Genomic DNA, 13,958 nt, shown 5'->3' on the forward strand with positions numbered 1-13,958 from the left:
AAGAGCCTTTACCAGCCCCAAACTTTTCTTGTATCCTACCAGTGGCTTGGGTGTAGCACTTAGAGGAATGCTCCACTAAAGAAATCCCTGCTTGTCCCATAAAATCCAGGGCTTCTGTGAAATCTTCCTTTCTGGACTCCTCCAGGCTGGATTAACCACCCTTTACCCTGGGTGCTTACAGCATTCTACATTCTACATATTCCACTCTTATAAATATTGCCGTTATAACTATTTGTTCAGTGTTACTCATCTCTACCAGACTGTGAGTTCGAGGCCAGAGACACTGTTTTATTCCTCATCAGTACTTCGCACGCAACCTAACAGAGTAGATACTAGATAGATTATAGCTGAATGAAGGCACAGAAGCAATATTGCAGTAACACCATTTATAATGTTATTTCTACTTGAAAATATATTATGCTCTAAACAAGAAATGATTATGTTTAATCAGATCTGATCTTGTCATTCCCAGGCTTAGAGTCTGCCACTGGCTTTCCGTAATAGAATAAAATCCAAACTCCTTGTGTGGCCTACAGTACCCTTTGTGACTTGTTCCCTGCCCACCTCTACCACTTTTCCACCTTCTTTTCCACACTCCAGCCACATGGGTTTTCCGTCCCTCCCAAATACACTGAGTTTGTTTTTTTTTTTTTTTTTTTTTTTTTTGAGACAGAGTCTCACTCTGTTGCCCAGGCTAGAGTGAGTGCCGTGGCATCAGCCTAGCTCACAGCAGCCTCAGACTCCTGGGCTTAAGCGATCCTACTGCCTCAGCCTCCCGAGTAGCTGGGACTACAGGCATGAGCCACCATGCCCGGCTAATTTTTTTTTTTTTTTATATATATTTTTAGTTGGCCAGATAATTTCTTTCTAGTTTTAGTAGAGACGGGGTCTCACTCTTGCTCAGGCTGGTCTCGAACTCCTGACCTCGAGCGATCCACCCGCCTCGGCCTCCCAGAGCTAGGATTACAGGCGTGAGCCACCGCGCCCGGCCACTGAGTTTGTTTCACTTAGTTCTTTTTTACCCTGGAGGGTTCAGTTCAATGATGAAGCCTTCCCTAAATACCTTTACTCTCCTGGCACTCCTTTCTCACCACTTTTTGGATTTCTTAGTGGCATTTATCACTATATGAAATATTCTTATTTTTAGCTCATTTTAATTTTAATTTATCATAAAATGCTTTAAAGTCACACTGTAGAGAATATTAAAACCTGTGTACGTACTTTAAGTATGTTTTTTCTTATTGTCCCTTGTGGGAGAGAGAGATAATGCAGTAGTGCATTATTCCTTGTGTTTACTATTGTAAACTCCACGAAGGCAGGAGCTGTGTCTGTCTTGATTACCATGGCATCCCTGGTACTGAGAACAGTGCCTGGCAAATACATGTATGTTAAGTGGAGGTACGAATAAACAACCTACTTGTAAGTGATCTAAGAAATTTGTGTTTTTCTAACTCTGGAGACTTTGTAGTATTATGGTTTAGTTCTGAATGTTCAGATTTTTTTTATTTTTATTTTTATTTTTTTTGAGACAGAGTCTCACTTATTGCCCCTGGTAGAGTGCAGTCATCATAGCTCACTGCAACCTCAAACTCCTGGGCTCAAGAGATCCTCTTGCCTCAGCCTCCCGAGTAGCTGGATTATAGGCACATGCCACCATGCCCAGCTAATTTTTCTATTTTTAATAGAGACGGGGTCTTGCTCTTGCTCAGGCTGGTCTCTTGCTCTTGCTCAGATTTTTTTTAAAAATAGGAAGCCAGAGTTTTGTCATATTTTGCTGCTTGAAGTATCTATTTTGATTAATGTTTTACAATGGCAAAATTCTTTTACTCAGCTTCATTTTTTTTATATTAACTTATAACATCACTTTTCCAAGATAACTGTGCATCTTTAGATCATTGACAAGTGCATTTCCATTAGTAAAAAAATCAAACTAAAGGGTGTTAGCTCCAGTCATTTGCTTTACTTTTTGTGGTAGTAATTACAAAGAGGCAATCAGCAGTCTGGTTCTGTGTGGGTGTGGGGTGGGGCAGCTCCACTTCCTTTGCCCTAGTGTGGCTGATGAGAGCTTGTTATTATTCGCAGGTGCATGAGCTGCAGGTTGGCCTTCTTGCTGCCATTTATATTGTGTTTCAGCAAGTAGGTTTTTTTGTTTGTTTTAGGTGGGTGTTTTTTCAGAGACAGGGTCTCACTCTGTTGCCCAGGCTGGAGTGCAGTATCGCAGTGATAGCTCCCTGCAGCCTCAAACTCCTGAGCTTAAGTAATCGTCCCACCTCAGCCTTCTGATACCTGGGACTATATGCCTGACTAAATTTTTTAAAAGTTTTTTTTTTTTTGTAGAGAGGGGTCTTCCGGGTCTCACTATGTTGCCCAGGCTGGTCTCAAACTCCTGGCCTCAAGTATAGCTCCTGCTGCAGCCTCCTGAAGTGCTAGGATTACAGGCGTGATCCACTTTGCGTGGCATTTTTTTTTTTTGAAGAGCTCGGTGTCACTATGTTGCCCAGGCTGGAGTGCAGTGGCTCTTCACAGGCACAGTCATGGCACACTACAGCCTCGAATTCCTATGCTCAAGCAATCCTCTTGCCTCAGCTTTCCAAGTAGCTGGGACTACAGGTGTGTGCCACTGTTCCTGGCTAGCAAGTAGTTTTGTCCCATGAAGACAGACAAAAGGACACAACTTGTAAAGTTGGACTTGAGGCAGAGAAACAGTATCCCACTGGATGTCAAAACACAAGTTTTATGGAGCTCTAAGGTGCCTTCAAGAAGTGGTCTGAGAAAAAGAAGTATGTATAGAAATCAGCAGGCAATTAAGGTTAATCAAGTTCTTTGTATACTATGAAAGGCCGTGTAAACAACAGGGCAACTCAGCAAGTTGGGTCATCCAATGTTTAAAGAACAGGTGAAAAAAATGGCATGAAGGCATGTTTTAATTTCACAGGATTTCAAGGACTGAAGAGCACGCAAATTGCCTATGGATGATGCCTAACAAGTTTACACTCTGCTTTAATGACCTCCCTGATTCTTCCATCCGTTCCTGTTGAAAAAGGCAGCTGCAGCCTGATTGGATCATGTGCACACGGGGACTCCGCAGAAGTAACTGACCTCTAGGGCAGGTGGCAGGCACTAAATTTCTTTCTCTTATGAAAATGACAGTACTCTTGGAGGCAGAAATGTTATTGCTGTGTTAGAAAGTTGAATTGTTTTTCTTATTCGTGAATCATGATATGATACTGTAGAAATTCATTTAGCAAACACTAAATAGCTGTGACATGAAACAGTGGTGGCAGACAGAGGTTTAGGGAATGCAAAGTCGAACCAAGTTCCTTGCCCTCAAGAAGCTTATAGAACCAGAATAAGACATGCTGCAGTAGAGTTTGTGTTGAAGTGCTGTCGAAAAGGTATCAGGTGTCTACTGTGACAGATATTTTGACTGACGTGGGAATGGGCTAACATCTTTGTGGGATATTGTTTTGAGAAGCAATTTTTGTGTAAGTAAAGGCCAGGGAGTTAGTGATCTGTGAATACTTATTCATATATTGTACTATTAGTGTAAGAATTTTTAATAAGCTAAAATATTTCAGGTTTTAATGGAGTGTAGGCCTAAAATAACCCTGGATTTTTCCTTCTAAAATTCCTTTCCAAGCCCTTATCTTTAGTGCCTCCTCCTTTTAAAGGTATTATTTAACTTTGATGAGGTTTCTGCCAACTCTTCATTTTTGAGAGTAGTTTTAGAGAAGCAGCAAAGAACCAGCCACAGAGATCTCTGGGCGGTTATATCTAGAACTGTAAGCAGCCTCACAGGGACCCACCTGGAACTGGAGTGAGCAGCTGTCAGGATGTGGGGAGGGAGGGTAAACTCTGTTAACTTGTGGCCATGAACATGCAGCTTGGCAAGAGTTACAGTATATCCTAAATGGGCCCCCGGATCTTTATTACTTTATATTATCTAATGAGCCTCCCCTATTTGCTTTTTAATTGCTGAGGGAGAGTTATTATCCTGAGTGCTTATATGTGAGTTATTTGCTATTTTGATTTATGGTTTTGTGTGGTTTTAGAATCTTCCTTTTCTGATATAATAAAACATTTTTATTATTAATTTTAAAAATTAAACTGATTTTGTTTGAATGGTAGGAAAGGGACCAAAAAATTTGGTTCATGTTAGCTTACTGGAGAATTTTGGTGGGGTAGCAGGTTTTAGAAGACACGAAGTACCCTTTTATTACAGCTTATTACTTTTCTGTTTATACTTTTAAGATGTGTGACATATAAACATTATCATAGCAATTTGCTTTTTCATGCATTGATGTTTATAGTGTTAATATTTTGTCAGAAAATTAATTTTAATTAATTTAGAACTTCAGGCTTTCTCAAAAGTGATCAATTACATTTTGGGGTAGAACTTTTTCTAAAGGACTATACATACATCATGTATCCATCCATCCATTTGGGGTCAATCTTAGCCCTTTGAAACACAGCTCAACACTGAGAGCAAGCGAAGTTGGTTTCCAGGTACTGGCAATAATTGTTATAATTCCTGCACCCAAAGCTGATGTGTAGTTCTTAACTATTTTCCAACCTTCTGTAGATCAGCCAGAAGCAAGATGAGTAGAGCTTGTTAGGGCTGCATAAGGGAGGCAGCAGTTAGCACAGTCCAGCATAACACCTTGTCTGGGTATAATTGTTCTTTAGAGAGGAACAACAAGGAAAAGTTAAAGTGTGTTCAGGAGTCTCTGTTTTAAGAAGATACAGAAGTAAAAATATATTTTAGAAATATTTCCATTATTATATTGAAATATGTTTTGATGCTTGAAGAAGGACCAGGCTTCATTTATATCTGGCTTTTATTACCTTGATACAAAAATAAAGGGAATGAGACTCCCAAATTCCTTGTAGTTCTAAATTTCCTCATTGGTTCTTAGAAAATTTACATATCATAATTTAGAAATACAGTTAATAAGGTAATACTGTATCTTTAATTAGATCAGCTTAATAAAAACTGAATTGATAGGTATATTTCTATAACATATTAAAATTTTTATAACCCTGGCATAGTATACTTTAGTTTTTCCCCATATTGACTATTGCAGAATGTTAATTTGCAATTATTTAATTATCTTTGACTAAAGCCATTATATACTCACTTGGTATGAGTCTCATAGAAATTTTTGTTATGTGAATTCCAGCAAGATTCAGGGACCAGCCCCTGATTTTTTAAGGATCAGATAGGAGTTCAAAATATATTCATAATTTGCTCAGTATCCTCACTGCTACTTCTTTGGTCCCAGCTATCATTCAGTCTGATATGGATTATTGCAGAAGATGTTTCCCCTACTTCTGCCCTGGCCCCCTACAGTCTACTGCTGACACAGTGGGACCCTGTTAACAAGCCAGATGATATCAGTCCTCTGCTCAGAATCTACTGCAATAGCTAAACCCTTTATTGTAGCCTACAAGGCTCCAGTGGCCTGGCTCACCCACTCCTCAGACATCCTCTTCATTTTCTACTGTAGCCACACAGGAATGTGCCAAAGGGGCTCCTTTCTTAGAGCCCTTGCATGTAATGTTCCCTCTGCCTGGAGTGCTCTTCCTGTAGAACATGACTAGCTCCCATACCTCCTTGGAGTCTTTTCCCAGAAATCACGTCAGTGACCTTTCTATCTAAAATTTCAACCCTCCTCCAAAATTTCATAATCCTGCACCTGCTTAATTTTTTTTCTCCTTAGCACTTATCTTATATACTATGTATTTTACTTATTTATCCTGAATATTGCCTTTCTCTCCTATGCTAGAATTTAAGCTCCTTGAGGACAAGGATTTTCATCTGTGTTGTTTCCTACTATATTTACAGTACCTAGAAAAGAGTCTGGCCCCATAGTAGATGCTCAATAAAAATTTATTGAGTGAATGAATATTTCAGAGCATAGTTCTCCACCCACCCTAGCCCTTGAATTATATAAATTTTTAATTTGGTGGGCTATTCATGTCTAGTCAGGAAACCTAGTCAGGAAACCACTCCAAGTGTTTCAGTCAAAAGGATATAATTCTAGGAATTGATTACAAAAGGAAGAGCCGGAGGAATAAAAGGGAAAAGGTGCCCACAAACCAGAGCCCACAAACCTCCATTTTCCACTGATGCTGCAGTTTGCTGCCATCAAGCAGGAACCTGTATTCCTGCCAGTGCTGCTGTCAAAACCTAGTGGGAGCACAGCTGACAACAGGATTTAGAAATGTAGATTTCAGTCTTGTGATTCAGGGGAAAGTCTAGAACACGGGTGGGGAACCTTTTCATGCTGAAAGGCCACATTAATTTAGCAAGTCACATTCAAGAAACTTCAATTAGATATACTTAAAAATATACATTATTTTGTAAAAATCTAACTACTAAGTGCTCAATAATTTCAAAAAATGAAAACTAATTGTTAATTTTAAAGTTAACCTTTTAGTGATTTTGTTGTGTCTGCTTTTTGTTGGAAAACATTTGAATATTTGGTTGCAGCATGGAGGTCTACAGTTTCAGTTGATCCTCCAGATGGGTATTAGTCATTTGTGACCTTAAGGGCATCTAGATTTGGATTAGGTAGGAGAATGTGGATTCACAGCAATAAGTGGTTGAAAAGCAAGAAAGCATTTTTGGGGCATGTTGCTGAGGGCATGGATATTTTATTGCTATTTTTCCGTATTTCAATTGGATCTTTCCCTTAGCATCAAACAATGACTTTAAAATGTCATCTACTGAGCTCAGTCAATTCCATCTGTAGTTCTTTAGGTGCCTTGGTGATACCAACTAGGTGAGGCTGAAATGCTAAGTTGAGTGTGATGCCATGATTCTCAAAGTCAGTGAAACTTTCATTGTATTCTCCAATTAATAGGTATGTATTTTTTTTTATTCAGACTAAGTATGGCTCTGTCACCCTGGGTAGAGTGCAGTGGCATCATCATAGCTCATTGCAACCTCAAATTCCTGGGCTCAAGCAATCCTCCTGCCTCAGCCTCCCAAGTAGCTGGGACTACAGGTGCATGCCATGATGCCTGGCTAATTTTTCTATTTTTAGTGGAGACAGGATCTCACTCTTGCTCAGGCTGGTCTCAAACTCCTGAGCTCAAGCAAGCCTCCTGCCTCGGCCTTCCAGAGTGCTAGGATTACAGGTGTGAGCCATTGCACCCGGCCAATAACAGCTGCATATTCTTCAGATGATTCTCATATATTATCCTGCTTGTCAGTGACGTTTGCTAATGGGAAAATGTTCATCCTAAATATCCTTTTGAAGAAGTGTTTTGAAAAAAGATAGCTTTTTCAAAGTGCTTGGATTTTTTGCCACATATCATATATAGACTTAGTTTTACTTTGCAAAGAAATATTCAAGTCGTTTTGATTTGACACGATATCCCACAGAAATGTTATATTCCTATAGAAATTTTTTTTCAATAATTCACATTGCTGATTCTGTTCTTCATAAAATTTAACTATCTTTTCTCCCAGAGATAAAATTTTGGTTAACAACTGTCCCTGGGATAGCCAAAACACTTTAGAATGATATAGCGAATCCACATTGAATACTTGATCTTTCAACTTTGTGTTAGGAAACTGATGCCATGTTGCATTTACACCTGTATAGTTAACAATACTTATAACTTGTTGCAAAGTGTCAGTTAAAATAGTAGCTTTAGCAGAGAGATTTTGCTGATGTAAGATGGAATGAAAAGAAATAAGAGCATCTGGATCTGTTAATACTTTTATTTATTTATTTATTTTTGAGACAGAGTCTCACTCTGTTGCCCAGGCTAGAGTGCGGTGGTGTCAGCCTAGTTCACAGCAATCTCAAACTCCTGGGCTCAAGCGATCCTCCTGCCTTAGCCTCCTGAGTAGCTGGGACGACAGGCATGCACCACCATGCCCGGCTAATTTTTTGTATATATATATATTTCTTTTAGTTGTCCAATGAATGTCTTCCTATTTTTTTAGTAGAGACGGGGTCTTACTCTTGCTCAGGCTGGTCTCGAACTCCTGAGCTCAAGCAATCCTCCCGTCTCGGCCTCCCAGAGTGGTAGGATTACAGGCATGAGCCACCATGCCTGGCCACTTTTATTTCTTTTGAGACAAGAGTATGGCTCTGTTGCCCTGGGTAAAGTGCAGTGACATGTCTGTAGCTTGCTGCAGCCTCAAACCCCTGGACTCAAGTGATCTTCTTGCCTCAGCCTCCTGAGTAGTTGGGACTGTAGGCATGTACCACCATGCCCAGCTAATATTTTTTTATTTTTTGTAAAGTCAGGATCTTGCTGTGTTGCCCAGGCTCGTCTCAAGCTCCAGACAGCCTCAGCCTCCCAGAGTTACAGGATTATAGGTGTGAGCCACCATGCCTGGCCTGGATCTGTTAATACTTTTTTTTTTTTTTTTTTTTTTTTGAGACAGAGTCTCACTTTGTTGCCCGGGCTAGAGTGAGTGCCGTGGCATCAGCCTAGCTCACAGCAACCTCAAACTCCTGGGCTTAAGCGATCCTACTGCCTCAGCCTCCCGAGTAGTTGGGACTACAGGCATGCGCCACCATGCCTAGCTAATTTTTTCTATATATATTTTTAGTTGTCCAGATAATTTTTATTTCTATTTTTAGTAGAGACGGGGTCTCGCTCAGGCTGGTCTCAAACTCCTGACCTTGAGCGATCCACCCGCCTTGGCCTCCCAGAGTGCTAGGATTACAGGCGTGAGCCACCACACCCGGCCAATACTTTTTTTTTTTTTTTAATCTGCAATAAACCCTTCGTGTTTTCCTATCATGGAAGGTGCACCATCTGTACATATACTCAGTAAATTTATTAAATGCAGTCTAACTTCAAGACATTTATCTTGAAAGTTATTGAAGGTATCTGTTCCCCATGTTTCTGTTTGCAAGAGTGCCCACAGTTAGTAACTCTTCATAGCAAAGAAAATCTTGTTATGACCCAAGTGAAGTATAAATCCTGCGCCAAGTCCATAGTATCTGTTGATTCATCCAAAGTGATTGAATAATACATATATTTGTTTTGAAGTATTGCATGAAGTTTTGTTAAGTTAAAGGCTAATTCATGTTGCCAATCAGTTACGGTTCTCCTTGAAAGAGGCAGTTTGTACTTTGAAATGTTATCAGGGTCTAAGCATCTTACAACTTTGACAATGTATTCTTTCACAATTTCTACATCATTGAATGGCTTCCCTTTTTTCCTGAGTATGAGTTGCTTCAGTGGCACTATTTCTAGGTCTTATTGCTGCTTGAAAGAATTGTCTTTGCTTTTGCTTTTCATCTTTTAATTTCTGCAATACAACCTTTTGTGCCTTTCCTTCTAATTTAAAATATTCGTGATCCTGGGGAGTATTATAATGCTGATGAGCATTGAATTTCTTTAATGTTGATATTGCAGTATCACAAAGCAAGCAAATCATCTTATCTTTAGCAGAAATAAGATAATATTGCAATTCCCAATCCTCATTAAAAAATCTGTTTTCTTCCTTCAGCATTCTCTTGGTTTTTGACATGATGGGCTGTTAAGCAGACAGAATTAAAAAATACTGTGCAACTATTCACAAATTCCACTTCCAATAGAAACACAGTGCACCATTGTCAAACACTGATAATGGACTGGCATACTCGATCCTCATAAACTCTCGCCAACCAGCCAGTCAGGCGAAGGAAGTTAGAACTATTAATAAATCAAGAGTGTAGCAGCCGTCCATTTAGTCCTTATGACTTACTAATGTTCTAATTGTGCTGGTCGATCTGAGAGGATTATTTTGTTGAAACTCATTTTATTCTTTGGTATTTTAAATACATTCATTTAAAAAATATAATAGGTGAACAAAAATATATTAATTAAAAGGGTTTGTTCTGTAAAATTTGGATTCAGTCAATAGGCCACACTTAAGGACCTAGAAGGCCACATGTGGCCTTAAAGCTGTAAGTCCCCCACTCCTGGTTTACAAGGGTAGATGTGGTGCTGAGTACCAACATATACTATCCAGCAGAGGTGGTATATATTTAATTTATGTGTGGAGATAAATTTAAATGTAGGGAAAATAAACTGGGTAGTTTGGGCAGTGACACCAAATAATAGCACAGGGTAAGATCTTAGATCATGACTGAAACATAAGAAAGCTGAGATTAAATCCCACTTTAGTCTAGTTACATCCATGTGTTAAACCACAAAACTGAACTCAGCCTCTAGAAATGGAACACGGCAGGAAACATATCTTCACTGTGGCCGTGATCTCTTAGTGTGATTAAGTGCTCATTTCCTTGAGATCAGTAAATCTGTGTTTAGGCCCAATTGTGTCCCAGATTAGATCTCTGTCACCTAAAGGATCATACTGGCCTCTTCTGATCTGATTAGAGATGCAGAGCCCTTCTGTCATTTAAATTTTGTGTTTGTCCCTTTATTTCTTTTCTCACTTTATTTTATTTATTTAATTTTGAGACAGAGTCTCGCTCTGTTGCCCTTGCTAGAGTGCAGTGGCATCATCGTAGCTCACTCACTACAACCTCAAACTTGTAGACTCAAGCAATCCCCCTGTTTCAGCCTCCTAAGTAGCTGGGACTACAGGCGCACACCACCACACCCAGCTAATTTTTCTGTTTTTTGTAGAGGCGAGGTCTCACTCTTGCTCAGGCTGGTCTCAAACTCCTGATCTCAAGCGATCCTCCCATCTGGGCCTCCCAAGAGTGCTAGGATTATAGATGTGAGCCACCTCACCTGACTGTGTTTTCTCACTTTTTGAAGAAGGACACCAAAATCTAAATATACTTGATTGCTGACTACAGTCATATCTAGTGCTCATCATGATTTATGACATGATCTATCATTAATGGGGTCGTTTTTATTAGAGATGGCAACATTTTATTTTTTCCCATTTGTATTGTAGCAAAATAAAATTTGTCATCTTTACCATTTTTAAGTATACAGTTCAGTGGTATTAATTATGTTCATAATGTTGTGCACCCATCACCACCATCCATGTGCATACTCTTTTTATCTTGTAAAACTGAAATACCATACGTATCAAACAGTAACTCCCCATTCCCCACTCCTCCCAGTCCCTGGTAACCATCACTACTTTCTGTTTCTATAAAATTTTTAGGTACCTCGTATAAGTGGAATCACACAGTATTTGTCTTTTTGTGACTGGCTTATTTCACTAAGCATAATGCCTTCAAGGTTCATCCATGTGGTAGCATGTGTCAGAGTCTCCTTTTTTAAGGGTGAATAATATTCTGTTGTATGTCTATACTGAATTTTACTTATTCATTCTGGATGGCAACATCTCTTAAAATACAGGGAGAAAATAATGAAATTGATAGAAATTGGTAGCTTTGTTCCCTCTGCCCTTTCCCCCACTTCTCTGCCCCAGTTGATTGGCCCAGGGATTCAGGTTGATTATGTTTGTGGAAGTGTGAGATCTGTCACTGGTAGACCAAGAAACCACCCCCAACCCCAAAAGAAAAAAAAAAAATCCTGTGTCAGTGATTACGTTTATAGATTTAGAATTCTACTGTAACTTATTTTTTGTGAAATTCACATCCTTTCTTCTTTCTATAGAAATTTAAATTATGAGAGCTTTTAATGTTAAAAAATATCTTTAGGAAGTAATTGATCATGTTTTTGATGAACTGAATAATTTGTGTTCAAGTACCAGATTATTTCATTTATCAGATTGGTTTAGATTTCTGTAATGCTAATTATTTTTATTTAAGTATTATCCTTGTGCTACCTGTCAACATAAATAGATCTTTCATGTTCTGATTTGGATCCATCTCATTATGTTCATCGATTGACTTGTAAGGATATAATCAATTTCTTAAAATTGTAGCTGGCAGCAGTTCTTTAATTTACTAATGGGATTTTTAAAAATTATTTTTTTCCAATCCATACTGGAAATTAACTTCTATTATATTGGTTTTCTCATAGACTAGGCTATTTCTATAGCAAAAAACAAACACCTGCCAGAGTAGCTTTGTTTATTCTGTTCTTTGTATCACCTGGAAAATGAGGACTTTATTTTAATCTTTTAACCACTGACTACCATAACATTTTACTTAATGCTATAGAGAAGTCCTGGAGTACAGTGAGGAATCCTTGAGAGAAGGGGCTTTATTGGATGGGAATACTGGCCTCTGGTGCATTTGCATTTTGTCTTCTGTAAATTCCTTCTGAATTTGAAGTGCCACTTTAGAAGAAATATTACCTCATCAGAATTCTATGGGAAAACATTCTGTTTGAATTTAAGCAAAGATAATTTAGTTTTTCCTTCTGCATGCTTTTATTCCTTTCCCCTTTTAAATGACTTTATTCTCCTGAAGTTGCTCTGTTTTTGAGCTGTGGTTATTGGAAACTCCCATAGAAAGGTGCTGGGCTGATGGAAGGCTGTGACACAGAGCAGGTGAGAGGGCAGTCCTTTCTTGGTGTCCCCGTATGCTCCTCAAAAGGCCCTGATGTCTTATGAAGACACTGTTAAGAATGATCAACTGATTTAAATGAAATCTCCAAATGTCAACAGAGTGCACATGAGCCAGGGATATATCTGTGACTCACAGATACTTCTCCTCTTTTCACTTCTTAGAGGCATTTACTTTTATTTATTTAACTTTTTTATTAGGAGAAAATTTAAACCTACACAAAAGTAGAGATAATAAGGTGATATACCCCCTATTTACCCATCACCGAACTTTAACATTTTGCTTTTCTAGAGACATTTTCTTCTTCTTTTTTTTTTAAGAGACAGGATCTTACTCTGTTGCTTAGGCTGGAGTGATGCAGTGGCCAGATCATACCTTACTGTAACCCTGAACTCCTGGGCTCAAGCAATTCTCTTCCTTAGCCTCCCAAGTATCTGGGACTACAAGTGTGTGTCATCACACCCAGCTGATTTTTAAAATTTTTTGTAGAGATGGAGTCTTGCTATGTTGCCCAAGCTGGTCTTGAACTCCTGGCCTCAAGCCGTCCTCCCACCTCGGCCTCCCAAAGTGCTAGGATTATAGGCATGAGCCACCATGCCTAGTGCCTAGGGACATTTTCTAATGAGTCTAGACATAAAACACTTGCATTTTATATTATCTTTTCTTCTTCTTGGCATTAGGTTTTAACCAGAATTTTCTCCAAATTTACATTGGCAGATTTAGATGTGCACTAGTCACTCCCAAGACTAGCTGTAGAGAAGCAAACAGACTGCTGCTACAGCTGTACTTTATGAATAGGTTAAGTTATATATTATATTACTATATAATATGTATTATGTTAGTATATATAATATTATGTTAGCATATAATATAATATTATATATTACTGTTAGGCTCAATCTACCCAGTGGAGGATCTCTACTTATAATATGGAAAAATCCATATTATAAAACTCCGGTGGAAATGTAGGTATGGACTGCAAATGGATTCTCTTTTCTTTGCTTCTCCTTCTCTCTTCCTCCTCCATCCTCAATTTGTTTTTTTCTGTCATTCATTCTATTAATACAAATATGTATTGGTGCTACATATACTACCCCCAAAAGATGGGAGCTTGTACTGCAGGAAGGTAGGGAAATAATAAACCAGTAAAGAAATAAATAAAATCTAGTAATTGTGATAAGTGCTAGGCAGGAAATTTGAGTGATACGTTAGAGAATAAGATGGGGATGGGCTCAATACAATGATTAGGAAAAATCTTCGTGTACTAATTTTAGACTAAGATGTAGAGGGCGAGAATCTGTTGTGCGTGTAGGACTCTGGGTGAGGGAATAGCACTTGCAAAGGCCCCGAGGTTGGAGTCTGGGGTGAATTAGGAACCAATAGCGGGAGTATGAATGGAAAGAAATGGAGTGGTTAAGTGGGGACCAGATCTTGTAGGGCTTTGTAGATCTCAGTAAGGAGTTTACATTTTAGAGTTTAGGAAGTTACTGAAAGACTTTAAGTAGGATTGTGACATGATTTGCTTTGCCTTTTAAAAGATGT

At 38.8% G+C, this 13,958-nt stretch overlaps 1 protein-coding gene across 1 annotated transcript in view; it reads left to right on the top strand.

Moving 5' to 3' along the window:
* Window positions 1-13,958, top strand: part of SFMBT1 (Scm like with four mbt domains 1) — a 119,695-nt gene that overhangs the window by 8,888 nt on the left and 96,849 nt on the right. The gene's annotated exons all lie outside the window — the stretch shown is intronic.

This window comes from Lemur catta, chromosome 18 (genome assembly GCF_020740605.2).
Source record: "Lemur catta isolate mLemCat1 chromosome 18, mLemCat1.pri, whole genome shotgun sequence".
NCBI classification, from domain to species: Eukaryota; Metazoa; Chordata; class Mammalia; order Primates; family Lemuridae; genus Lemur; species Lemur catta.